Below are 26466 nucleotides of genomic sequence, written 5' to 3'. Positions count from 1 at the left end.
ACTGAATTCAAAAAAGCTATGCCAATTGAAACAAAACTGTGATTTTGATTATACAAAGGGATAAAGATGGAAGTTCAGGATAGCACGTCATTGGTATTCATTACAATTAACTAGAATAATTTTCCCCACCATAAAATTGAATACCTTTCCATAGGTATTACATACAATATAGTATAGAGTTCATTTCATATAGAAATCAAATCTGAATTATTTGAATATTGGTAGAGTAGTCAGTGGAACAGCAATGCAGGCTATATGCTAAAGCTAAGTCAATAGAATTAAAAACCAGAGGTGGGTGAGCTGGGAATTTATGCTCATATAACACTTCCTGTCATTTCAAGTTGCAAATAACCAAATGAATTTTCACAGGCAATTAGTTGTTAGAAATACCTGTGAAAGCAAGTCTACTCCCAGTGTCTCTAAGTAATTTAGACCAGCAGGTGTTGAGGAAGCAGTACATCTTCGATAATAAACAAAAAAGTTTCATGTTACCATTGGTAAGACCAAAAGAAATTAATTTCAGGAGGATAAGCCTATTGTTTCTATCTTATATTTAGCCAAAACCAAAACAAAACAGAAAAGAGAAGCAATACAAACGAAAAACAAAAAACAAAAAAAAAAAAATACAAAAACTACACAGAAGTCACAACACACTTTGGAGCTTTGTAAACTGTTCTCCTCAATTGGAAAAAACAATTTCAAAATGCAGTACTACAAGTGTTAATTACACCATAAAAAAGTAACCCAATAACACACACAACTTTATTGCAAGACCCATAAACCATTAGAATATGATTCTGATTTGTGTCTTTCAGTGTAGGAAAGTAAAAAGCCTAGAATATTTAATTGAAAATTGCAAAGTAGCATGGAGGTGTCACATAACAGTGAAAAAATGATGAAAAATACACTTTTAGTCATACACTTGCATTTAAACATACGTGTACTTGCATATAGAACTTTTATAAGATGAGGACTGTTATGATCTTGTGGACTGGGAAATAGCAGATACATAGCAACATTCTTAAGTAATCCCGCTTTCTGTTATACTACGTATTTTAAAGGAGAAAGGCACTTCAGTGTGCATCTACAAGATATCTGTTATTCTGGGGTGACTAGACTTGAAATTCTATGATTCTATGTTAGTCAAAATCCAGAATTGTGCCAAGAAATCTTTATGTCTCATGTTTAAGTACAGAAATATCGGGGGGGAGGGGAAATCAGTCTTAACTCAAGGTACAAAATTTATTCTCTAAAATCAGCCACTCTCCAAAGATGAAAATGAGTTGTTAAGAGAGTCTAGATCTGCTAAAAATCTATCTAGCTGAATAATACCCATCAAATAATTTATGACAAAATGGTTGCTGTATTATTTGACAAATTATATAAACGTTATTCAATTTTGAAATTTGTACATGGACACTGTTGTGTTAAAATAGTTAAAAGTCATCAAAAAAAAAAACAAAAAAACACTTTTCTAATTATTTCCATTAAAAGGTTTAAGACCATTGTGTTTCCTTTAGAAAGTTTTAAGGGAATACCCTTTGAATATTTGATGTAAATATATTTAAAGACATTCTGTTTAGAAAAAGAAAAAGCTTAAATTTTGATGTGGATCCTGTATATCCCATTTATTTTGAGATACAAATAACAGATATGGGCAGGATGAGTAGCTTTTTGATTGAATAGAAATAAATGAGTCAAATAAAATCTAGATATAGCACAGATGATCTGAAGAAAAATTACAATCACTGCATCACTATATGACTCTGAAGCTCCCATGTAATTTCATTATGGGTTATGCCCTGGTGTAATGTAAACAAAGCATTAACTATATTTTTACATTATGCAAATGGTTTGAGATTTATGTCTATATAAACACTAGAGTTTACTCAGTGATTATAATATTCATAATCTCTATGATCAGTCCTCCAGGAAGAAAGCAGCTCATCTACAGAAAATGGAAAGAATGTAGGAAAGAAAGAATATAAATAATTATTTTTTTCCCTAGTTATTTGAGGATTTATCTGATATATCAGTACTAGAAAGCTAGCACCCATAGTTTTCCTCTGTAGTTGGAAAGAGAGATAGAAGGCTTATAGGTGGGGTCTCACTTTAATGTCTAAAACTAGGTAGACTTTTGCTACCCTGCTGCTGAAGATCTGGTATGCCTGTATGGAGACGGTACAGGCAACCTCAGCTGCTGAGACTGCACAGAGCTCTCCACACAAACTGTACATGTAGTGAGGCTACAATTTACCATCTATAAATAGCAGCTTACATTATACAGTTCTCTTCTGTCCTGTGAAGTGTCATATAGGACCACTTTACCATCTGAAAAGGTACTGAAACATTCTTAAGAGCTTGCTTTAAAGTCATAAACTGATACTAGCTCCATAACTATATTCTGTGTATTTTTTGAAACAGCAAGTTTAAGAAATTCATGGAATTAACTAGTGGGCTCTTCTGAAATTAAAAGGTCAAGTTTAAATGTAGAAAAGTTGCATGTGAAAACTGAAAAAGAAACCTTCAACTAACAAATAAATGATGTTATAAGGCTTCAGCTCTTAAATAAATGAATAAATAAAATAACTGTACCATGTAATTCAAAAAATATACACAAAAAAAATGAGAGCTGTTGGAAGTCACGCTGGATTTGACTTTGCATCAAAAGTTAAGGTTCATCATTAGGAATTTGTTCATCTGGTAGCCTAAAAACACAAGGAAATAAAAAAGGATTTCTATGGAAGATGAAAAGGGTGCAGATTAATAAAACCCTTGACATTTGGGATAGCAGGGCCCTAGAATTAAAATTCCTTGCATTTATTTCCAGTAAGACTGATAAGCCTGATAGCCAAATAAAAACAAAAAAGATGGATAGTAGGAATAAGGACATGAAAAGAGATGCTCTTATTTAACATAAAAGCAAAAGTAGGCTCAGTTCATCCATTTGAATGGTGGTGGAGAACAAATCTTCATCATACTAGAATTTTTACCTATTCTGTCAGATGAGTGTGGTACTTAACAGTAAGTGTATAGCAAATAAAAGACCCATATTTGAGGATGGGTGAGGAGAGGAGAGAGGAAAAGAGAGAGGATCTAGGCAATTACAGACTTGTCAGTCAGTGGTACACCCACAAAGAAATCAGTGAAAAGAAAAAAAAAGTTATATAGCAAAACACAAGCACAAGATATGCAACATAGCTTTACTGTAATAGATGTAATGAAATAGATTTTTCCACACGTTTCTTGAAGTGGACAGTTGAAGGTTTTGACATAACCACAGGAGACTTCAGGCACATTTGGCACACGAGTTGCTGTTACTTAGAAAGCATACTAGTGGAATCAAGCTCGCTAGGAGCTAGTTAATAAGAAAACAAGAAGTAAAGTTCCTCTCATATCAGTTTTGCAATAACATTTACACCAACCACAGCTCTGCTAGACTTTTACAAATTGTGCTCTGCACTGAGTATAAAAGAAAAAAGGCTATTAAAACATGCTATTGTGTAACAGAAGATCTGTGTTGTGCTGGTAGTACTCTGCTAGCTATGGCAATGTAACAAATATGAAAGGATTAATTGCTCTCCTTGCCCAGGTATAGTCTGCACACAGCTTTTCCTATCAAATCACATTGCATATTTTTGCCTAATGAAATGTCCCTTCCTTTGTTTTCCTTTCCTACTTTCATTCATCATGATATCTTTCTAACTACTTATTTCTTGGTATTTTTATCTTGCATTCATTTTTTCATCCTTGATTTCTTAATTTGACTTTTACTGTATTTCCTATTTATTTTTTTCTTAAGTTCCTTACTCCTATCTTTTCCCAAAAAACACTAAAGCAAATTTTTCTGATTTACATGTATGGAATCATTTAATCAAAATTAAGACAGACTTACTATCTACATTTGTTTACTAAAACCTTTTTTTTTTCTTGTTTATTTTATAAAAACTGAAACATATCAGGATGGAGAAAATGAGTTTTAAATGAATAAATTCATCAGGAATGTAAGAGAGTTTCATTCTGTGGAGAGTGGATTGTTATGGCAACAGGATTTAGCTGTGTTTAACAAAGCAGGATGAATTTACAAAATTAAACAAGAATCCCATTCAATTTTCAAATGAAGAGAGACTTATGACACTGTCTTCTAAAATTATTCCATTTAAATCTTTGAGTCATTTTCCTCCAAACAATATTAATTTACCATTGACATCTACATCTAAAATAAGAAGGTTATAATATAACAAATACGTATTTGTGTCTTTATTTAAGGTATAAATTAAAACTATATTCTCTTTCAAGAACTGTAAAATAAGCATGTGAGTTATTCTTACCTAGAACTTCTAAGCAGCTTCTGAAGAAAACCCACATCAATTTGCTGTTGAGAATTTCACTCTGCTCTGTAAGCACAGTCAAGTATTTGACTAGTTGGGTCACAGATATATAAATCCAAAGTAACATCATTGAGAAAAAAAATGCAGGAGAAGGAGCCCTCTTCAAATTTAGTAATCCCTGCTCTTTTCTTCTCTGTCTTTCTGAGGGTGAAATTGTATGTCAACTCAAGCACACAACATGCTTTTCAAAAGAAGGTAAGGATTTATTGATCAAATGATGAAAAACATCTTAAGAGTTTCAGCCACTCCAGTACGTGTTGTTAAAGAGAAGTCTGAATTTTTCTGGTATTTTTGTGAATCACGCAAGGCTGTATTTTATATAGTAAATTATTTAAATCCAATGTTTTGTTACATGCATTATCTTTTACCAGGAGGGCTATAACAGCTACTGAATTTGGTAGAAATTTCACTTAATATCTGTGGTTGTTGGACTGTATCCCTAAGAACATATGCTAGGTGTGTCAAATCAGTTAGGTTTTGCTATTTCCATAAAGCTGACTACAATTTTTATATGGTGTATTGTTAGCAGACTACACATTAAGAAGAGCAAATTAGAAAAGTCAAAAAAATACCGGATTTGACTATAACAAGCTGAGGTCAGAACCTAGCCCACATTTTTATCAAGAAGAGTTGTGAACAGTCATATTTATCTTATTTCATTTCTTTGTGATAGGAACCTTTTTCTGACAACTTATTTTCTGAGATCTATATTTCAAGCACCCGGTTTCACTATACTTTAGAAAATTAGTTACCTGCAACAGTATATTCAGTGAAATAATTCCAATAATCTAAAGTCTAAAAAGTTTTCAGTAGTTAATATTAGTATTTATTCTATTGAATTACGAAAAATAGTCAACCAAAAGAGGAAGTAGAAGGATATCAAATGCAATAACTAACCACAGAATTATAAATAGTGCGTATGGTTGGCATTTATCTGGTTGAGTTCTGAGTATCTCCAAAAATGGGGATTTCACAACCATAAGTTTTAGTCCAACAGGTGAGCCTGTAACTCCCTCTATCTAGAAGGATCCTACAAGAGACTGTATCATAAGGCTTGAAAAAGTCAAGATAAATGAATCTAATATTCTTCCTTCATCCACAAAGCCAGTCATCCATTGTAAAAGGCAATCAGGTTGGTTAGACAGGATTTGTCCTTCAGAAATCCATGCTGAACATTCACTGTCACTTTTCTGTCCTTCACGTGCTTGAAATGTCTTGCAGGAGGACCTGTTCAAAATTCCCCTGTGGTCTGAAAGGAGAATGTAATTCCCCATCTCCTGTTCTTTCACCTTATAAGGGTGTGTGTGACACTTGCCTTTTTTTTTTTTTTTCCTAGTCATGGGGAACCTTCCTTGATTTCCATAATCTTCCAAAGCTGATAGATAGTTGGCAGCTACCTCAGCATACTCCCCTTCTCCTCCAAACCCGCCCCCATCCCCTATCCCCAACCTGTATTGTCATATGAACTTGTATGTTTTTTTAATACTTTTTCCTTGCTGAACATCAAAACTTTTATTTTGTTAATAATAGTAACATTTACCCACTTAAATGGATTTGAATATTTTGACTATACAAGTATTGAGTAGTAAGCCCATATTGGCATACTGTATGTGTATAACATGTATGTTGGCACTAAATGATAGACTAGTGAAATATCTGAAGTATCTGTATTTCTAGTAATTACCAAAATTGTCTCTTTCTTCAGGATTCAAAGATTCATTTTCAGGTCTCTTGGGTGTCTTAATTTTAAAGCCTAAAGTTGCATTCAGATTGCAGCTTACTTCGGTTTCTGTATTCCTTGAAGCTTTGAGAACAACAGCGTCTTCCTTCCTTGTGACTGCAACGGTATGGGAGCAGGAACTTCAGCTTTATTTCTGAGATTCAGGGGAAACAATATACAACTTTGCATGTATAAAAGAATGAGGAGATTCTAAATCTCCTTGTCAGTTACTGTTGTATTTTATAGAACTTTGCCGGACCACATTTTGTTGCAGAAAAGCAATACAAAATATATGCAAAACTTTACTACCTATGACTGCCTTCACACTTGATCTCTATTTAACTGAATATTCATAGCTAAAAATAGAAATAAATGTATTACAAATCAAGGCAGTAAAGTGAAATTTGCAGAACAATTGTAAAAATAAGTTTTCAATGAGTACAAAATTAAGAAAATTTTACAAAGTATATATATAGACATGTAAAAACAGAAGGCATTTATATATCACTTTTCCTATTATACTTCTGATCTTTCAGTTTATTGATGCTTCATAAATATCCAGTATTATATGTGAAAAAGCATATGTTACGACTATATTGCACTGCATAATATAAATGCATTCCAGATTCCAGTTGTAGTTACCAAACATATCTGTTTTATACCATGTGGACTTTGAAAAGAAAAAATGATGGGATCTAAAATGAAAAAGAAAGACCTGCAAGATCTACAACAAGGGCCTGCAAAATTCTTGAACTAAACTCTGAACAAATATTGTAAAAGATGTACTTAAGAAGAAAATTGCCTTATTTCAGACTTTCACAACTGAGTCAAAATAGGGCAAATATTTGTCAGGTCTGTTTATGAATCTGTGCCCAATTTACAATGGAATTACTCTTGGATTCTGAAAAAGAAATCCAAGCACAAGAAGGTGGAAAAAAAAAATCCAGAATTTTTTTTTAAACCTCCTTCTAGTGTTTCATTAGCATAGAAATCCAATGTTGCTAAGATTAACATTGTCAGAACTCTTTAAGGATTTGTTACCTAACAGTCAAACTATCCCTTGTTACTATCTTAACCATTGTAAGATTTTTCTGTCAAAAGTGTTAAAAATCCCCAGAGGGCTAGACTGAAATAATTACATAGCATAAATGCATTACTCTAATGATAAAGAAAATATGCCCCAGGTTGTAAATGTAGACCTCTTGCACTGATAGGAATGTGGCAGCCTAGTACATAAAGGACAGCTGGAAATGACCTAACTGTATGAAGAATATACTTTTCCATAATAGACTGTACATCTTTGGTAATCTAAATTAAAATGAAATGCAACACAACTTCTATACTAGAGCAGTAACATCACCCATAGTTGCAGCTTCCAGACATTTAAAATTTAGGTTGTAAACAAAAACCAACAAAGTATGTGCAACACCTGTGAAATGAACTGTGAAGCAAAGTTTGCAAGGTCTATCTTTTTAAAATCACGTGCCTTTTCTTTACTTCTTTTACTTAAATCATGTACATATTACTATGTCCTTAGTGAAATATAAGTATGAACAGTTAAGGGGCTGGACGGTGAAACAAAGACCAGTAAACAGAAGAACTGTTCCACTGGAAACATTCCATCCAAATTTTGAAAAAACAAACAAACAAAAACAAAATCACTATTTTATTTTTAACAGAAATAACTGCAAACTTGATTTTGCATAAACTCAGTTTAATGATGGGGGGGTAGGATTGGGCACAAAAAATGCATTTCTTCTGTATCAGCAAATCATTGATTTCACCATATTGGGCATAGGACTTTTTTTTTTTTTTTAATATAAGTCAAGTTCAAAAAGTCAATATCAAAGAAAAATACTTAAATTTTAACAAAGCATAATGCTTTTAGCCACGTATGAATTTTCATAACTTTTCATATGAAATTTAAATTGCTTTCATCCTATATTCCACAAAGTCTGAATAGAATAAAAATCTGATCTCCTTTTGTCTCTAGCTAGTGCCCTCCTTGATAGTAACCTTGTGTATGACCTTGGGAAAACTTTTTAATCTCACTCAGTTCTGTCTGGGAAAATAATAGTTCCTCAGATGAGTGCTATGGATTGTAAATTAATTGATTTTCTGAGATGTTCTGATAATACAGTGGTATCAGCACAGCACACCAGAAATCATCTGAGGATAATTCCTCAAGAATTCTAGTCCTGTAATTTTTTTAAATAAAGCCATGTCATAATAAGTCTCAAGCAGAATTTAAGTGGAGCACTATCCTATTCCTGGCTTTCTTCCAGGAGTGAATTGAACCCTTGGTGAATCTTATTTCTTTCTACATGCTACCAAATCCTTAAGACATCACTATATAAAGAAAGAAAAAAAATATTTTTGCCACTTAATAGTATTTTAATTTGCAAATTACTAAGATGATACTTAAAGATCTGCAAAAGTAAGATCTCAATTCACTAGAGAAAGCAAAAAGCAAATTAAGCAGGTTTACACTCTACTAAATATCACCCAAGGACTCATTAGTGTGATTTACATGATTAGTTAACCTGTGTAAGTATGAACATTATGAAAACCATGACTTTCTATTTGTTTTAAAATGCAAATGGGTTAAGTGTCCTTGATATCTGAGTCACAGTTTCCTGAATTAAGTATAGAACTTTATTCACATGTTGCAGTAATTGAGTAAGCTCAGATCTGGATAGCAAGGGAGAGTTCACAGAAGTTTAGCACATTTTCACTTCCCCAAAATTATTTCAATTTTCTATGGACTTTATGAGTGATGGATTTTATGAATTCAAACTATAGGTACAGGTAGCTGAGTACAAGTCTTCTGTTCATTGGAAGCCTAGGATCTGAATAACTGGAAAACTCTAAGCCATAAATTAAATATCATAAGCTATGTATATGTTTAGTAAATGTTACAGTATCTATCTATATGTAGATATATATACAATATCTATAGATAGATATTTTATATATTTTCCCTCTGCAGACAGAGTAAGCAAATCTGATCACTTACAAGTTTTAAAATCTTGTGCTTTTTAAGTAGCTCAAAGAAGAATTATATCTACCAGACTACTTGGTGAGATCACTATAGAATGAACCTGAGCACAGAAAGAAACAGTGCAGTCCCTGACTCTTGTGCTCTAATGAGAATACACATTCCTGCAAACACTATTCATTCCTGGTAGAACTATAGCTACAGATGAGCAAACTCTTCCCTTTATTATCCACAGATAAATAGGTTGATACCCTTTCAAACATACCGAGAGTGTTACAATATTTAACTGAAGCAAAGATTGACAAATCTCTAGAACAGAAGCAATGTTTTAGTATGCACATGTCTAATGTTTAACAGGATAATACCCAAAATTAAAGTTTGCCTTCTCTTGATGCTATCACAAGTCACATAGTAAAAAATAAATCATTTGTGGAACCTAATGGTAAGAAAGAAGGATTACTGTCATTTGTTGTGATGCATGTCACAACAAATACGCCTATAGTTCCACAATAGAATACTGGTATCAACCCTGTAAGGTTTTTTTTTTTTTTTAAATGTAATAATAAAAATTAAAATTATTAAAAAAAAAAAAAGCCAGCCAAAAACACCAAAACCAAACAGCCAGACACACACACACACAAACACACTGTGGATTTAAGTACTTGCAGTGAAAAGTACACCCTCTGTTTTGCTCTTCCAAATTTCCCAGATAAAGTATACATTAGATAACTAATCTGAATTTGTTTGGTTTCAGAGTCCAGCTATCAGGTCATTTTTATGTCTTTATCAGATATATTTAAGGGCTCTTTACTATCAGTAATTATCTCCTCGTGGGAATACCAATAGATATATTAAATTGTTTCCCTTCTCCCCCCCCCCATCAAATAAAATAACTGACAGAACTTCCTGTCTTTCATTCCAAATCAGGTCTTCTGACCTTGAATCATTGTTGTGGTTCCTGGGGAAACATATTGAAATTTTTCAGCATGTATTTTAAAGCATGGAGGGCATAGCTATAATTGTCTCATTAATGGAATGTAATAGAGAATCACTTATTTTACTCAGTATTTTCCTGTTTGTATACCATGGAACCTTGTCTGTTACAGCATTACTTTGTTAGGTCTTATATTTCTGGCTCTGAATTATGATCTCTAAACCCTTTTGGTATCACTATTACCTCAGGAATAGCTCACAATTGTGTCTTCCGCAGAGTAAACATGTTAGAAAGAATTGAGCAATTGGAGGCAAATATCATCTTATTGGCTATCAAGCTGGAAATTCACTTTCTTACTCCCTTAAATATTTCTTGTGAAACTTTGGATATGTCTCTTCTGGTTCAGATTCTTAATGTTATTTGGGTGTGGAATTCAAACTAAAATATCAATGAGAGATTCTTTCCCCAGTTGTTTCAGTGTAATTATTTAGTTTAGAAAGGATTACTATAACCAGATTGTTTTGTATCACACAGGTTAGAGGATTTCCTTCAAGTCCAATTAGACCTTTAAAGTCCTTCCTTTCCAATCTTCTCACCACAATTGTTGTTTGTCTCTGAAGCTCTCTAATATTTAAGCATCTTCCGTGAATTACAGCTTCCAAAAGAGAACACAGAATTGGAACACAGAATTCCAAGAACAGTTACTGTCCTGTTCATACAAAGGCAGTATTAATCATTCCACCTTTTTGTTATCCTTCTGCTTTTGTCTTTAGTCACTCTAGCCCTTTAATTCCAGCATTGCTATGATCTTCTACCAGTTTTCTGCCCTGACTCCAAATTATTTTCTAAATCACTGACTTCCACCATAATATCTCCCACTTTATCGGAGGGCTAGCATCCCTGGTTCTAGATGATTTTGCATTTGATCATAAGAAATTCATATTACTTGCTTCTTCTACTTGACTATGAAATACTTCAGAAGCTTTGAAATACTAGAATTTCAAACAAGTATCAGTGATGCTTATTGTAATTATTCAGTGGACACTCCTGACTTAAGAAGTACTATTAAAAAGCATTTAAAATTATTTTACTTACTTGATTTGTTTTCTGAAACAACATAAAAGTGATACATAATTAAACAGGATCAAAAATTCTGCTAGGAAAAGAGCATTTTGTGCCTGTTATACAGTGATGAATTAATGTTAAAACAACCTGCTGAGCAGTTACCTTTTTTTCCTTTGTAATTCGTAATAAAACCCAGTGACATTATGTCTCCCAACAGCCTGAGTAAGTTTAACAAATTGTAATAGGAGCACCAAATCAATCCAATTCAATTTATTTAAACAAGACAAAAACTCCGAGGAGACCTTCATGCATTCACTTAAATGACAACCTCAAAAGTTAGGACCTAAAATAAGCAGTGAAAAGAAAGTTTAGAAACCATATCCATTGTGCAAATGCTGTATGTTCATTCAGTACATCCAGGACTTCATAAAAATGAAAACTAAAATGTCAACATGAAATAAAAAATGAGTATCAGTGAGTTACTGTTTAAATAAATTATAATTAGAATTTCCTACCTCAGAAAATTTTCATTCTGAATGTTTTAATGTATCAGGGTCTTTAGGATGCTGACATTAGACTTTACTAGACTTTAGAATCTTATAAATAAGTAAGCATATTTCTATACATACACGTGAGTTTATGAGTAAACATAAAGTAACAAACTGAGTCTTCCATTCAGCTTAGTCAGTTCAGTCTATGCATGGGTCCCTGAGGGAACAACGAAAAAAAAAAAAAAAGAGAGAGAGAGAGAGAGAGAAAAGCATTGTGCATTGTTTGAATTTAGTTAAAAGTGGCAAAAGAGTTACATTAAAAATTACATGATCACTGGAATTAGTCCGTGGTATTGAAAGACGGGAAACTAGCCCTTAATGCCTTCCATGAGAGAATCATATTACTAATGCTGAGAAAATATTTTATTCAGCAGAGCAAATACGTTTAAAAAAAAAAAAAAAAAAAAAAGTCTGGTAGAAGAAGAAAAATGTATTTTCCAAAAAGGACTATGTTCAAATGGCATATTTTGAAAAAAAATAAAAAATAAATAAAAAATAAATAAAAAAATCCCAGAATTCAGATTACAAAGTCATGATGAAATAAGAACAGCCTGTTAAATCTATTTTTTTAGGCAATTGGTTGCACAAGGCTCAGATTATGTTGTACTTCAACTGGAAGGTGTGTGGCAGATGGCCCACAAACACAGACTGCAAAGTCATCTGCATAAAAGCAACAGCACAATCTACAAGGAATCACAAAGACACTAATGTACCTAAAGAGGAAAACATATCACAGTAGAGGGAACCCTCAGGGGCACCTTGTTAATTATTGCAAGGTCACATTCCTGTGTAAGATTATGTTCATTACTCTAGAGCTAATTTACACTCAGTTTGGTGTATGGTTCTTAAAGCCCAAGGCCAAAAAAAAGAAATTATTGTAAAAATTTGTGAAGGGCAATTTGAGAGTTTTCATCAGTATAAATAATTTTCCTGTCATTGGTGATTAACCAGAGACTGAAAACCAATTCCAATCAGGAACCACTGGATCCTGAGGTCTAAATTCCAGTCTATAAAATAAAGGCAAAAAAAAAAAAAATCCCAGTCTAGATCACGGCAGTTGTGCCATTCACTCCTAACCTAAATTCAGCCTGCAGTTCAAAACAAGAATTTTAAACCATAATATATCATTCAGACCTTTGATTTGAGGTGATGTGTTCCCTGCTTCCAATCTACCAAAGTTTTAGGTTAAATACCGTGAGGAGCATTGGAACAGGTTTGCCCAGAGAGGTTGTGGAGTCTCCTTCCATGGAGATATTCAAAACCCACCTGGATGCCATCCTGAGCAACGTCCTCTAAGTGATCCTGCTAAGCAGGGGATTTAGGATAAGAAGAAACAAGATCCAAATACTCCATGCAGTCCTTGGGAACATGAGCATAGTATGCTGCTGATTTCATATTGTACCATACCATTGAAAACGGTGTTCTTCTCCCCAAAAGGTATGCATCCTTAAACGGCCTTCGAACAAAAACAATACAGGACATCCAGCTGTTCTGTTTAGTATAAAAAATTAAGGAAAAAAGTTGCACAGGATGAAACAAGAAGAATGTCTATAGAGTTTCCAGGGAGGGAGCTAAAAGGAAGAAGAAACAGACATTAACAACAAACATCAACTACATACATAAGCATTGGATATAGGCACTAAAAATGTTTTGTCTTAGTGTCTACAGCTCCCCATAACCTACAAGCATTTTTCCACTAAGCAAGAGAGAACTGCATATATAACACCAAGTCAGAGACTTGACTCAAGACACAGTTTCTTTCTCAGCATCCTGATGAGAGACAATTTTGTAATTGAAGTTAAGAGAAGACTGAATTCAATCATCCTCTTCTGCAGATAAAACCTTTCTGAACATCAACTGTAAAAACAGAGCTTCCTTGTTAAATTGAAACCAATAAAGCCTTATCACTTACTTCACTGACAGCAAGATCAGACATATGAATCTTCCTTTACTAACAGATAATTTGATTATCCATCCAATTAGATCATGAAGTCTGATTTGTAAGACATCAAGAGCTATGTGTGACCCTCTTCTAACACTCCTACAAATAAATATTTTCTTGACTTCAGTTTCAGATGATTTTTCAAAAACAAGGTTATTATGTACTGGAGACAATATAAGAATATTCTTGACAACATTCTGCCTGAGAATCTTATTACAAATGTTTCCTGTTTGTTTTCAAACACTGTTTCCTGTTTGAAAACAAACAGGAAACAAATGTTTGTTTTCAAACAAACAACAGAAAAAAAGAAAACAAAAAAAAAGAAAAAAACAACTTCATATTATCAAATGTAAAGCATACTTTTTTAAAAAAAAAAAAAAAAAAAAAAAAAAAAAAAACACTTTTGTCTAAGAACCTCTGATCCACAGTTGTCTTTCAGCAAAACAGACTTTTTGTGGACCTCATTCGTTCTTATCATAATATCATCAAAAGCAAAGAGCACAAAACTTGGATCTTTTTGAAATGGAAAAGAGAGAACTTGAATTTAGTTTTTAAATAATGATTTTCACATTCATAACTAACAAAGATGCCTTATTGAATATTTCTGGATTTTTGTCCGCAAGACAGCATTGGAGACAAGACACCCTAAACAAGAATCATTCATACATTTCTGAATTCAAAACAGGGGCCTCAAAATATTTTTCATTTTAAAACAAGTTAAAAGTGATGCTGTGTCAAGCTGCTTTGACCCAGTTGAGTCTGACCTCCACCCTGTTATCAGTTCAATTGATGAAACAACTGCACTTTAAAATAGAATGCAGATCCAAACTGGCAGCCTACCAACAGAAAAATATAAAGAATATTAACTACTCATATTAAGAGTTCAGTTACCACTAATTAATAAAATAAGCTGAAATGTCCTTACCATGATTAAGGAGAATATTTCTTAACAGAGTATGCCTCTCTAGTCTATCTGTTATTGTATTTTAGAGAATATTGTATTGCTATAATATAGACAGGAAAAAGAAAAAAAAATATTCTATCTCTGACAACAATAAAGAGATGAAGCATTTAAGAAGCAACATATTCCATCCAAGTTCTCCTAAATTTTGAGTATCAGTTCTCTGTTTCCTTCATTTTCCTCAAGGACTCTGGTAAAGTCTTTGGAGTACCTAAATAGAAATACCACATGCAGCTTATAACTTCACAAGTTAAGAGCTCTGAAAAAGGCCAAAGTTATCTTTCACATTATTTATAATAATATTAGGTGTATTTTTAGCTAGACATTTTAGCTTAGATTTTTTTCTAGAGGATTAGAAGCAGCAACTGAAATGTTCTATGATGAGAACTTTTAAAGGTCATTACTAAGCATAATCAACTGCACCTGAAAGAAGAAAAAAAGAAAAAAGAAAAAAACATTTAACTGTTGTGTGGTGGATAACATAGAAGATATCTAGTAAATCATAATTGGGAAGAATTTCTTTTATTATTTCTTAACAGAGTGACTATCTGAATAATTTGTAGAATTACCAGGATCTTCTCTGCAATAGATGTTTTAATGGGAAAGTAGAATAAAGAAAACATTACAGGAAGCTGAAGTGTGGCCAAAGCTGTGATTTCAATTAAGTGTACATACATGTAATACACTTTGTTGATACTATAGAAAGGAGAATCATTTGATCTCTCTTCTCCTTCTTGAATAATATGCACTGCAAAACATGTGTGATGGAGCTGGAAAAAGGCTATTGCCTTTGACAGAGATTTTAACTGGAAGACAGTATACGGATTGGAAAGTGGAATGCTGTCTATAAGAAAGTGCTATGCACTACTATGTAATAGTAGTAATAACATATGAAAGAGGGCTGTTAAGAATGGAGAAATGCACATTTTTAATTGGTAGATGGGGGGGAGTTTTGAAAGGGTTAATCCTCATTTGCAACAATTTAATCATCCCTTATGAAACCGATGAAAAAGAAAGTTTGAAAAGCTTGTAGGTGTGTTTGTAAGTCTCAAAATAAAGCTGGGAGGCAGCTGACTTGAAATACCAGAGGGCTCTCATGCCTCAAAATTCTTGCATATTAAAATAGCTAGTGGCAGACATGAAGGGATAGGCAGGAGCAGAATGATCTGCTGAAATCCAGTAGGGATCTAACCCAAATGGAAAATTTGTGCATTCCTTCTGGGCTTCCTTCTATGCCCTTGGGGTGCCAAAATAATGTCATCTCAAGTCACCAAACCACCAGAGGAGGAGCACAGAAAGAAACAGATACTCATGAAGACAATTCTCAGAGGCCCCTCTTCATTTGTATCTCTGATGCATGAACATGGGAAAGCCTATATTCCACAGTCTGTACCCCCAGAGCCTGTACAGACTATTTCCAGGTACTCATGAGAATAAGCTCAGTATTATTCTGCTGTATTCTCTCAAATTCATACGGCATTCTGCAATTCAGTCTTTGCACAATCCTTATTCTCATTGATTAAGTTTGCTGCCCATGTGAATACTGAGTGAGAACTTCAGGAGTTAACAGAGTAATTACACTCCTTGCTATAAATCAAAAACTTCAGTAGAGAAGATACACCTCACTAGGGAGGTAACAACAGATCAGAAGTGAAATGCTGCAGGACTCCTGCCCCTGCCCCAGCTTCCTCTCCCCAGCAGGTACCTGTTTACTGGGCACAACCAGGCAGCCCCACTCCAGTGAGTGTACAAAACCCCAAGCCTGCCCTTCCTCACACAGCCCAGCTATGGAGCTGAGATCAATCAGAGGGTTCCTGTCCTGCACTGCAACAGATGTCCTACCTATCACTACCTCTTCATAGTCCTGGAAAGACCTGATGCAAAACTTTCTTTAGCACTGGATTTTTTGCTACAGCTCCACTGCAACCCCCCCAGTATTCAATATAACCTTTTCCTCCAATCTCTCTGCAAGTCACTGTGACATCTTTCATCCTGGTCCAGATGTACTGTCCCCAAAACACAGCAGTAATGATATTTCAGCTGTGAACAGGATAGTTAGAGGGCAGGGTCAATGAATGTCCATTTTTTCTGCTCAGGTAACCAAGAAAATACAGGATTTGTGAAACTGGTTTACTCAGGTAGAGTTAGGAAGCTCCATTTACACAAAAAGTTTGCTGTATAAAGAAGTAACCATCTAACAGTAAAAATCTTATTAATGATGTATTAACAATCAATTACTAGTGAGGTGCATGCTTGCCAATTTTTCTGAAGTCAGCTGGTCTATGTTACAAATGGGCTATAACATATGGCAGGATATAAGACAGGGTAAATTAAAAACATTTCAAAAATAATATGAAGTTTTTGGGTGCTGGAAAATTAGTCATGACTGTTGACAGCTAAGGTCCACGGGGTGAAGCACAATTTAAAAATGTATGCAGAGCTCTCGTATAACCATCCTTGGTTTTCAATGAAGAGCTTCAAATCACTTTTCATAGTTTAAGGGAAAAAATATATATATAAATATATATATATATATATATATATATCTGTATTGATGCAATTCAGAGAATTTGTTATTTATGAGACAGTAGTACAATCATTTTGTTCTTCTCTCTAAACATTTTCCATGAACTAATTACAATAGAGATAGGTTTTTATGTCAAAATAAATTAAAAAGAACTTTTCTAGGTACAGAAGAATTAAGTGTATCACACGTGTACCTGAATCATTTCATCTCCGTTTATGGTCACTGTACTGTCTTAGTATCTATATAACCAGAGATTTGTAGGCTTTGCAAAAAGGTTACGGCACGTGCTCAAGATAAGCTAGATAGTATCATAACAGTAAAATTACAAGGTGGTTGTTTGATGCCAGTTGCAGAAACACATAAAAAGTTATGTGTTAAAAACTTGAAATTATATTTTAATCATGTGTCTTATCGCATGGTGGATGACTTGAAGGCTCATACCTCATGTATGAGCCCTCAAGCTGCCAACAGAAATTACAGCAAGAGTGGTAATATCTTATTTTACTATTTAAGACAATGATTCCCTGCTTTCCTGCCATTGCAGATGACATTGCTTTATCTGCTAGCACTCATGGGGCACACACTACAGCACAGCCTCCAAACACCACACCTACTGCTTACACACCAACACTTCCCAGAATCACCACATTTAATGATCACACTAAGTACACTCTCTGCCCAGGTAAATTCCCAACTCATTCTGGCTCCCACCTGAAAGGCCAGAGGCTAGGAACATGGCCAAATGTAGATCATGTAAACTGTTGTAGCATCAGCTATGCATTTCTGAATAACAACTTGGCCAAAACTGCACCAAACTATTATTGGCACACATGAAATTCACATTTCTTATCTTTTCATGAATTTTTATGTCTTCTTCAAAATTCCTACCTTCTTTTGCCTTCCAGGAGAAACTGGTCCCACCAAGAGTCTATGTAAATAACACTAAATTCAATCAAGACCCCCAAAAAATTCACTGAAATAAGTTCTGTGCTTTGGAAGAACAGTTGATAGTGGTTCAAGAAGGTGACATTCCTCAGCCCATGACCACAATAGAGCATTAACTAATTAAAATGGTGCTACTGGATAGGTTATATATCACCAAAACACTAATGAATTATAATACTATTATGCTTGCTGAACATTCTGTGCCATTTTTTTCCAATGTGTTACAAAATGTGATAAAAAGTACTTACATTTGGTACCCTAGTTTTACACAGCTATTTATTTAGTGAATTGTCTTCTATTCTGAACCTTGCAAAGGATTGTTGAGATTGATTAAACTCTTGCTTAAAGGCTACTGATTTCTAGTGCAGAGGAAGTGAGAACTATTTTCTAAGCTTTTAATCAGACTGAAATTTCTTGAGTGCTTTATACACTGCAGAAAAGGACTTTGATTTAGCTTGTTAAACTCACTTACAATAAAAGATTTTAGTAGTTTACTGAACATTTCCCTTCAAGGTCAACATACAAGCTTTGTTTTTTCTCCTTTTCTCTTCTTAGTATAAAATGTTTAGTAGTTCCAATAAAAAGTTCAGAATATGATTATGAACCCTTTGCTTCCCCATCTTATTTGACAATCTTAAGAACAGTTCCTAATGGAAGCATTACAGTAGATGCCTGAAGTTAGCTAGTGTAAAAATTTCCTTTAGCATTTATTTTTAGTAAAGTATATTTGAAGGGGCAATAAACGAGCATACAGTATTTGCTACCCATTCTTTGTTGTCTTCTTCAAGAACTTTCGTTCATAGAGGAAAAATAATAAGCAAGTGAGCAGTAACACTTGATAAACATTCAAATTAATGTCAACCAGACCACAGTCAAACACACAAATTACCATAGAATCATGGAATCTTTTATGTTGGAAAAGACCTCTGAGATCATATAATAATAAATATAATTTTTAAAAGTTGTACTATAATTACGATAGAAGAAATCTTAAACTTGTAAAAGTAATCCTTTCTCTCTACTTATTTTATTTATAATAAATTTTATTTGCCTCAGTTGCTCTGTCTTGACAATCAGTATCTGGAGGCAAAGTAAACCAGGAAATAAATTGGTTTTGCAACAGGATTGTGGATTGTTTAATTAACCACAAAGTGTGAAATAAACCTTAGATGAGCATTTTTTAATAGTATAATAATTTCCCTATGACTTAAGTACTCGTGCACTGCAAGAAGAAAAAAAGAAAATCCCTGAATAATATAAAAGTTAACATACTTCAGATCTAAAGAGCATCCTAAATATGTGATTGTGCACAGAAAACAATAAAACACGAAGAGGAAAAATATGAACAAAATTGCCATACAAGGCATACCTATGAAAACATACATTCAGCATAGTCAATGCTGAAATTAAAGGTTATTAAAAGCTGTCTAAAAACCCTTTACCAAGTGAATACACAGTATGACTCAGGTGAGTACTCGGAGTCAAAGAATAAAGGCAATCTTAGAAATACATTCAGACAACATACTTGAAGAAAACTAGTCTACACACAGATTGATGACATCAGTGAACCATGCAACAGCATTCTGAGGAAGAAAAAAACTACATTAAAAACATTTTACAATAAAGGACAAATCCTCCATGACACGCTCAATAAACCAAAAGAGAAATTTGTCCCTGGTTATACAAAGTATTTGGACAAAATGTCATTCTTTGTCTATGATGATGAATAGGTTCTTGCTAGCTAGAAGAGAAAAAAGAAAAATAAAATAAGGATGTTCAGTAGGAACTGAAAACTTTTCCATTCAGAAGATCCTTCTGAGAGTGTAATCTTGAGGTATGTGAACATAGTTTATCCAGAGAAAGGGGGCATATTTTTTACATTCAAGCAAGCATGTAATAACATAAAAACACAATGAAGAAGTAATAAATGGACAAAATAAAAACCACACACAAACAGTCCAGCTGCACATTACAAATAGGTTTGTGATAATTTAATGCTTAAGCAACTATGTTTTTTCAGTTTAATGCTTATGGCCCTGATTTTCTACTTAGGCAAAAGCATTCTGGTTTACTGTACCTTTCATTAGGTAAACATCCACTGAGTGGTAAAAATACTACATAAAGTCTTTAAATGAAAGATTATCCAAACATGATGCTAACAAGTGGAAAATTCAAAAAGTTGAACTAGAGAGGAAAACAACTATGAACATAATATCTAGAAGCACAACTTAATTAGAAAATTTGATGAATTTCACATTGTTTACAGCTATACATGACTCCCATACCATCACTAAAACTGATTTTTACCCATCCAACCTGTCACCAAGTCAAATAAAGGCATGACATAAGTCCCTGATACAGGACAGTAGAAATGTGGCTGAAGGGGAAAGAAAATATTTGGTAACCTCAGATGTAACTAACCCAAGCATGAATAAAACAACACGAAAACAAATGCCAACTGCTCTGCCAAGGTACAAGGATTTTTCTACAGTACTCAAACAACTATATTTGAATAAGTAAGTAGTTGAAGATCATGTAGTTCACATCCCTTTACATGGCTATTGCTTCTAGCAATAAAATTCAGTAAAGCATTGTTGTCAGCATTTAAGTATTATCTAAACATGTCTAAGTGAGATAAGATGTTTCTTAACATATAAATTATTAAAAAGAATTATGTAGAAATTCAGCATGTGAACATATGTGTCATATGAATATTTAGATTCTTTGGGAACTCATCCAGACCCCTGGAAGAATTTTCTACACTGGAAGGAAAATGTTAAATAATACACAAAATGAATGCAGTGCTTTAAAAATCTCTTATTATTTAAAATTTAAATATGCTCTAACTTCTTCCCCTCCACCACTACGGTCTTCCCATTTTTAATTTAATTTATCGTATAAATTGACATGTGGCATATGTAAGGTTGTTTTTTTATTTACCTCTGTGAACTCTTTAAAGTAGCTCACTGCCCCACAAGAATCTGGGCAAAAACCTTACTCTCATAGCTACAACACACACATTATTTGTTTCAGTTCTATGAAAACTCCTAATTATTAAGAATCAAACAAACAAACAACAGGGCTTTCCAATATGTAAAGTTACTGACAAATTGACAGAAATTCCCTTGTGAACATAGGCTTGTGTTCACAATAAAAATAATAATTTTTAAAAGTGTTTTACCAACACATAAATTAAAGAGCTACTCACTTAAATTCATTAATTACTTTAAATATGTTTTTTTTGGTCCTGAATACACTATTTTCTTCTCTGAATAGAAGACTTAAGAGCCCTGCAAAATGAAATAAGCTCACAGATTCAGGCTGTCTCTGCAGGTTTCTGCTCTGAACTGGAAACCAATAACGTCAGGCTTTGCAGCAGTGTAAAGTGGAAAATCACAAGAGAGAGTTATTATATTCTCCACCTTATAGACAGCAAGGTTGTTAGATGGAGCTATATCTCAGGTTATCAGAAATAATACAAAATTTTATGCTAAAGAGTAGGAGATAAACTGTCCATTATTTTAGATTGTATGAAAGAATATACTTCAGATATACTTCATACTTTCAACCTGATGAGAAATATATCATTGGAATTCCTAATAAATACTGGTTTGTTATTATTATATGAATTATTAATCACAATTTTTATTGTGATTAATAATTCATATAATAATAATACTCACAAACAACAATTATGCTGAAAATGTTTTCAGATAGGTATGATCTGGCACTAATTTTTACGTAACTCAATAAGTCCTAGGCCCTAAACAGTAGACACAAGAGGAAATGAAGTAAATGACTTGGCAATGTAAAACATCACAAGAATGACCAGGGAACTCCTTGTAGACTACCTTTTCTTCCATTTTCTTACTGTTATTCGATTTCAGTCAACTGTCTGAAACACTGCTTTAATAAAATCAATTGGGAGTATGCCAAAATAAATTTATTGTTAGATATTCTCTCTCCTCTCTAATGAATTTGAAATTTAATTCAAATTTAATCATCTACTATTTCCAATTGCCCTCAGGAAGCACACTCAGAGAGCATAACAAAGACTATAGGGTTTTTGGTGGTAGTTTCATTTCTTGCAGATTAAAATGTAGGCTATCTGATCAAAAATTTTGCATTAGGTATAAATCACACTGCATACACTTTCATTTTAGGTTATTGATTATTCATCTACTATTTAGCCTTCATATTTGTGTTTTGTGAGAATGTAATGTCATTTAGATATCTTGATGTCTGCTGACACTGGTAGAGAAAATGATAGGTTTATTTACATAAGTTGAATCGTTACACATAAAACTCTCTGAAAGTCACTGCATGAAAGGCTGTTCTTCCCATTTGCCTAATTTTCAGATATGCTTCAGGAGAAAAACAAACTAAGTAAAAAAAAAAAAAAAAGATCCTTTTTGAATTTTTTTTTCATTTAAATTTACTCACATTTAATTACATAATTTCTCATGCATATTCTAAATGAATGTTAATCAGCATAGTAGCAAAAATAAATTATATTAACTAAGCTGCACAGTGGTAAAAAGGCAATTTAAAGATCTGCACAAACGTACCTAAATCTGTTTGCTCCAGCTGGAGAGAACTTGCAAAGATTCCTGCTGAGCAGCAGAATAAATTTTACAAGATAGAAAGTTTGTTGTCTCTGAAAATCATAGGATTGTTCTAATTATATAAAAGCACCATGAGGTGATAGCAGCAAGAGCTGAAGCAGACTGTGAAACATTCTTTAGCTGTAGCATTCATCCACACCTTCTTCCAGTTCCCACACATTAATCACTCACAACTACAGGCTGGGAAGTGAGTTGTATCTTTATTTACAATTAAAAGTGAACATGGCTGAGAAGCAGACCACCAAAGATGCTAGGAGAATACCTGAGAAGACACTGAAGTTTTTTTTTAGGCAGTCTTAATTCTACTCTCATTCTCACCAGTGGAAATCAGTCATCCTCCTCTGGAAACGAGTCAGTTAAATAAATAAAAAATAACAAAACAACAAACAAAGAGACAAAACAAAACCCTCACTGCAAGTGAAATATATTCAAAAGTAATACTGTAGACAACTGACAGTTCCACTTTCCAAAATCTGTTCTGTTCATGCCCAGTCTATAGAACCTTTGTTACCTCTGCAAGGTAAGTGCTTCACATCAACAAACCTGTAAGAGCTATCAGGTAGTTACAGTAACAGCTGTTCAAAACAATTTGTTCTTTTGCACCTTATGGTCTTGGAAGGAAGGATATATATATATATATATATTTTTTTTTTTTTTTTATAAGAATTTATTTTAATGTTTTTCTCAGTTACTTCAATTTACTGCTAAGACTGACAATGCCTGCAACATATGGAACTAAGCAAACAAGCGTAAGCGAGATCCTGTCAGACTAACACTGGTATACAATAACAGGCAAAGCGACTGCCAAATTCAGTTTACCGTGGCACCCTGGCTCCTCCATTTCCCCAGCATATTCCATCCTTCCTTCCCAACCATTTACCTAAGTTGGCACTGTCCTTTTTTTTTTAAAACAAACAAACAAAAAATAAATTATTAAATACACCTCTCTTCTCCCAGGAAAACCAAGTGTTCTAAAATAGATTCTTTTATCTAGATCAAGAATAAATCCTCCATTTCCAATGCACTTTCCACAACACCTATAAAATGATCTGCCACTTAAACCTTCATATCTGTCATCCCCTGGAAGAGACAGCTGGTGTGAGTATGAGAGCACAGTAGAGGGTGAACAGTCATACTAACAACAGGGACTGCCACAAGATTGAAACACATGTAGCTGAATTTTAACATTTATTCCACTGTGTTAATCCTGAAAACAAATTTATTTTATTTTTCAGGAGATATAAATTATCTGTGTAAAGGGCTCCATGAGAGACCATTGCCTTCTCTACAAGTGATCAGAACTGTCCTGTCTGATTTTTGTTCCAACCCAGCAGAAAACCTAGACCATTAATGATATTACAATTGTCTTTGGAAGACAGTACAAGGCAAATTCATCCATAAATATACTTCCTATAAGATCTTTACTTTTTGTGCCTTCTTCACAGAATCACAGAATTTCTAGGTTGGAAGAGACCTCAAGATCATTGAGTCCAACCTCTAACCTAACACGAACAGTCCCCACTAAACCATATCCTTCCTACCCAAACAAGTTTATACTTTTTTTGTGTATGTGTTACGCTGCTCTTTGTTTTCTCCAAAAGCAGAAACTTGCTGCTATGGCAACATGCTTTGGGGTATAATCTGACAAAAGCAAAATGAAAGCAGGAATTAAAGGAGAAAAAGCCTTTAAATGTAAAAACTTTCATCCAAATTGCACTAAGAATTTGTCCATTAACACTGGACTGTCAGATGTATTTCCTCAGCTTAAAGGTCCTACGCAGGCATACCAATTATGACAGTCTAATCAGGCAGTTTTGCTCAGCTGTATGTAATTACTACATTTACAGTCCTTTTAATTTCAACAAAAGAAACTGAAAGAAATATCATGAGAAAGAATTAAAATAATGGTTGAACAGAGAACTTTTTAGTGAATACGCTGTAGCATATACACAATAATCTGAGGGTAAGTGAGAGAGACAGGGCAAGGTCATCTGAGTTAACACAAAAAGAACTTGGTTTTACAGTTCTTACCATTCTTGGAAAATAGCAATAAATGCAGGTACTTGCTGGATACATTAAATATATATATATATAATATACATACACAAAGACTGAAAAAGGTATTATAAACAGGTAAATGAATACTTTAAACGAAAAGAGAGGACATCAAGTGTGTATCATAATGAACAATTAACACAAAAGTGCTGCACACTTGAAATTTAAAAGGAACTTTTAGCACTTAGCTAGTAGTGAATTTTCTGAGCAATACTGCTGTTGATGAGATGATTGTTACTTTACATTTTCATAGCAAGGAAAGTTACATTATGTCAGTCATGGGGAATGTAATTATGCAATTTTACAAAATGCCCAAGCCAAGAAAGAACTCCAGAAACTTGAAATGTGAAAACTTCTAATTCAGATCCATTTTTCCAATTTCCTATATTGCTGTCATCTTTCAGAATAAACTTACTGAAAAATAAAAGGTAGACTCCTAAGGAACAAAAGTCCTAGAAGTCTAGAAGAGTATCCAGACAACATATTACTGAACAGTAATATAATATATTATACAACATTATATATAACAGCAATAAATTATATTTAATGCAGCTCAGCAAACCAGTTTACTGAATATTTTTTTGGTTAAAATAATCAGTAGAGTAAGATCTTTCATAGAAAAGACATATTTTATGGCTGTGACTATGCAGTTGTCAAGAATATATAGTATATGGTATTTTATATAGTTAAATGCAGTATTTTAAGCTGCTTACAGATACAAATTAGTTAACACAGAAATGTTTTTCATGTTTGCTGGTGATTATTTAAATTTATCAGGTGGATAATTCAGAAAGTTCCTCAGGACAGAACTGGAGAACCCTGAAAAATATAAAACCAAGCCAGCAACAGAAAAAGAACTTGCTTACAGTTTGAAGAGAAATTATAACAGTTATTCTCTTATATTTGAATAGATTACACCCTTTTCTTTCCTAAAAGCAGAAAGGCAGAGTACGTTGACTACCCCACAACTGTGGTAAAATATTCAGAGCCTTGCAGTTACAATGCTCACCAGCCCACATACCTGAACATAAGAAAAACCCTTGATCTGCCCAGATTTAATGATAAATCCCTAATGCAAAATTTAAAATAATAATAAATAAAATAAAATAAAAAATCCACATAATGGTTAACTTGGCATTAAAACCTAGTTAGATTCATGGATTCATAGAAATAACATCTGTCAGAACACTTCAGCCAGTAGCCACCAGAAGCTGAGGTTTTATTCCCTGGTAGGTCATGACTCATTTTATAGTGTTCTTCCTCACATATACTAAAAATAAGAAAAATATACAACTGAGTTGTACAACTATCAAACTAGATCAAACAAATACAGACTGGTTTGATTTATTTTCTGACTACACTTGGCATGACTGAATGGACAGAAGGAATCCAAAAGGTTTAATGAGAAGAGGTTTGGAGAACTGGGGTTTCATAACCTAGAGAAAAAAAAAAAGGCTAAAGGAGATTCCTTCCACCATGTAAAGGAAAGTTTCAAATAATAGCAAAACAAGCTTCTCTAAGTGAAAGGATGAGACAAAAGATACAAGTTACATCAAGAAAAAAATTAAATGGATGTAAGGGTTGGGAAAAAATGTCACAGCATGTTTAAGCAGTGGAATATTTTCTAAAAGAAGTTGTAGAATTCTGAGCTCCCAGAGACACTCTAAATACATGGACACCCTGCAAGTTAGCCCCACTTCCTTCTACACTGTGACTAGGAAAATCCCAGACATCTGTACTAACCTGAATTTT

General features: G+C 33.5%; 1 long non-coding RNA gene across 3 annotated transcripts in view; it reads right to left on the bottom strand.

Moving 5' to 3' along the window:
- The window catches only part of LOC137859257 (uncharacterized), a 77862-nt gene that overhangs the window by 34879 nt on the left and 16517 nt on the right, over window positions 1-26466 (bottom strand). Inside the window, exon 1 of one of the 3 annotated variants that reach the window (XR_011098213.1) lies at window positions 22603-22807. The exons of the other annotated variants lie outside the window; for them this stretch is intronic. This is a non-coding gene — a long non-coding RNA (uncharacterized lncRNA). Of the gene's footprint in view, window positions 1-22602; window positions 22808-26466 lie in introns of those variants that run through there. 3 annotated transcript variants of the gene reach the window in all.

Source organism: Anas acuta, chromosome 7, assembly GCF_963932015.1.
Source record: "Anas acuta chromosome 7, bAnaAcu1.1, whole genome shotgun sequence".
NCBI classification, from domain to species: domain Eukaryota; kingdom Metazoa; phylum Chordata; class Aves; order Anseriformes; family Anatidae; genus Anas; species Anas acuta.
Note: the sequence above shows the minus strand (reverse complement) of the source record. Positions and strands in the feature narration are given on the sequence as shown.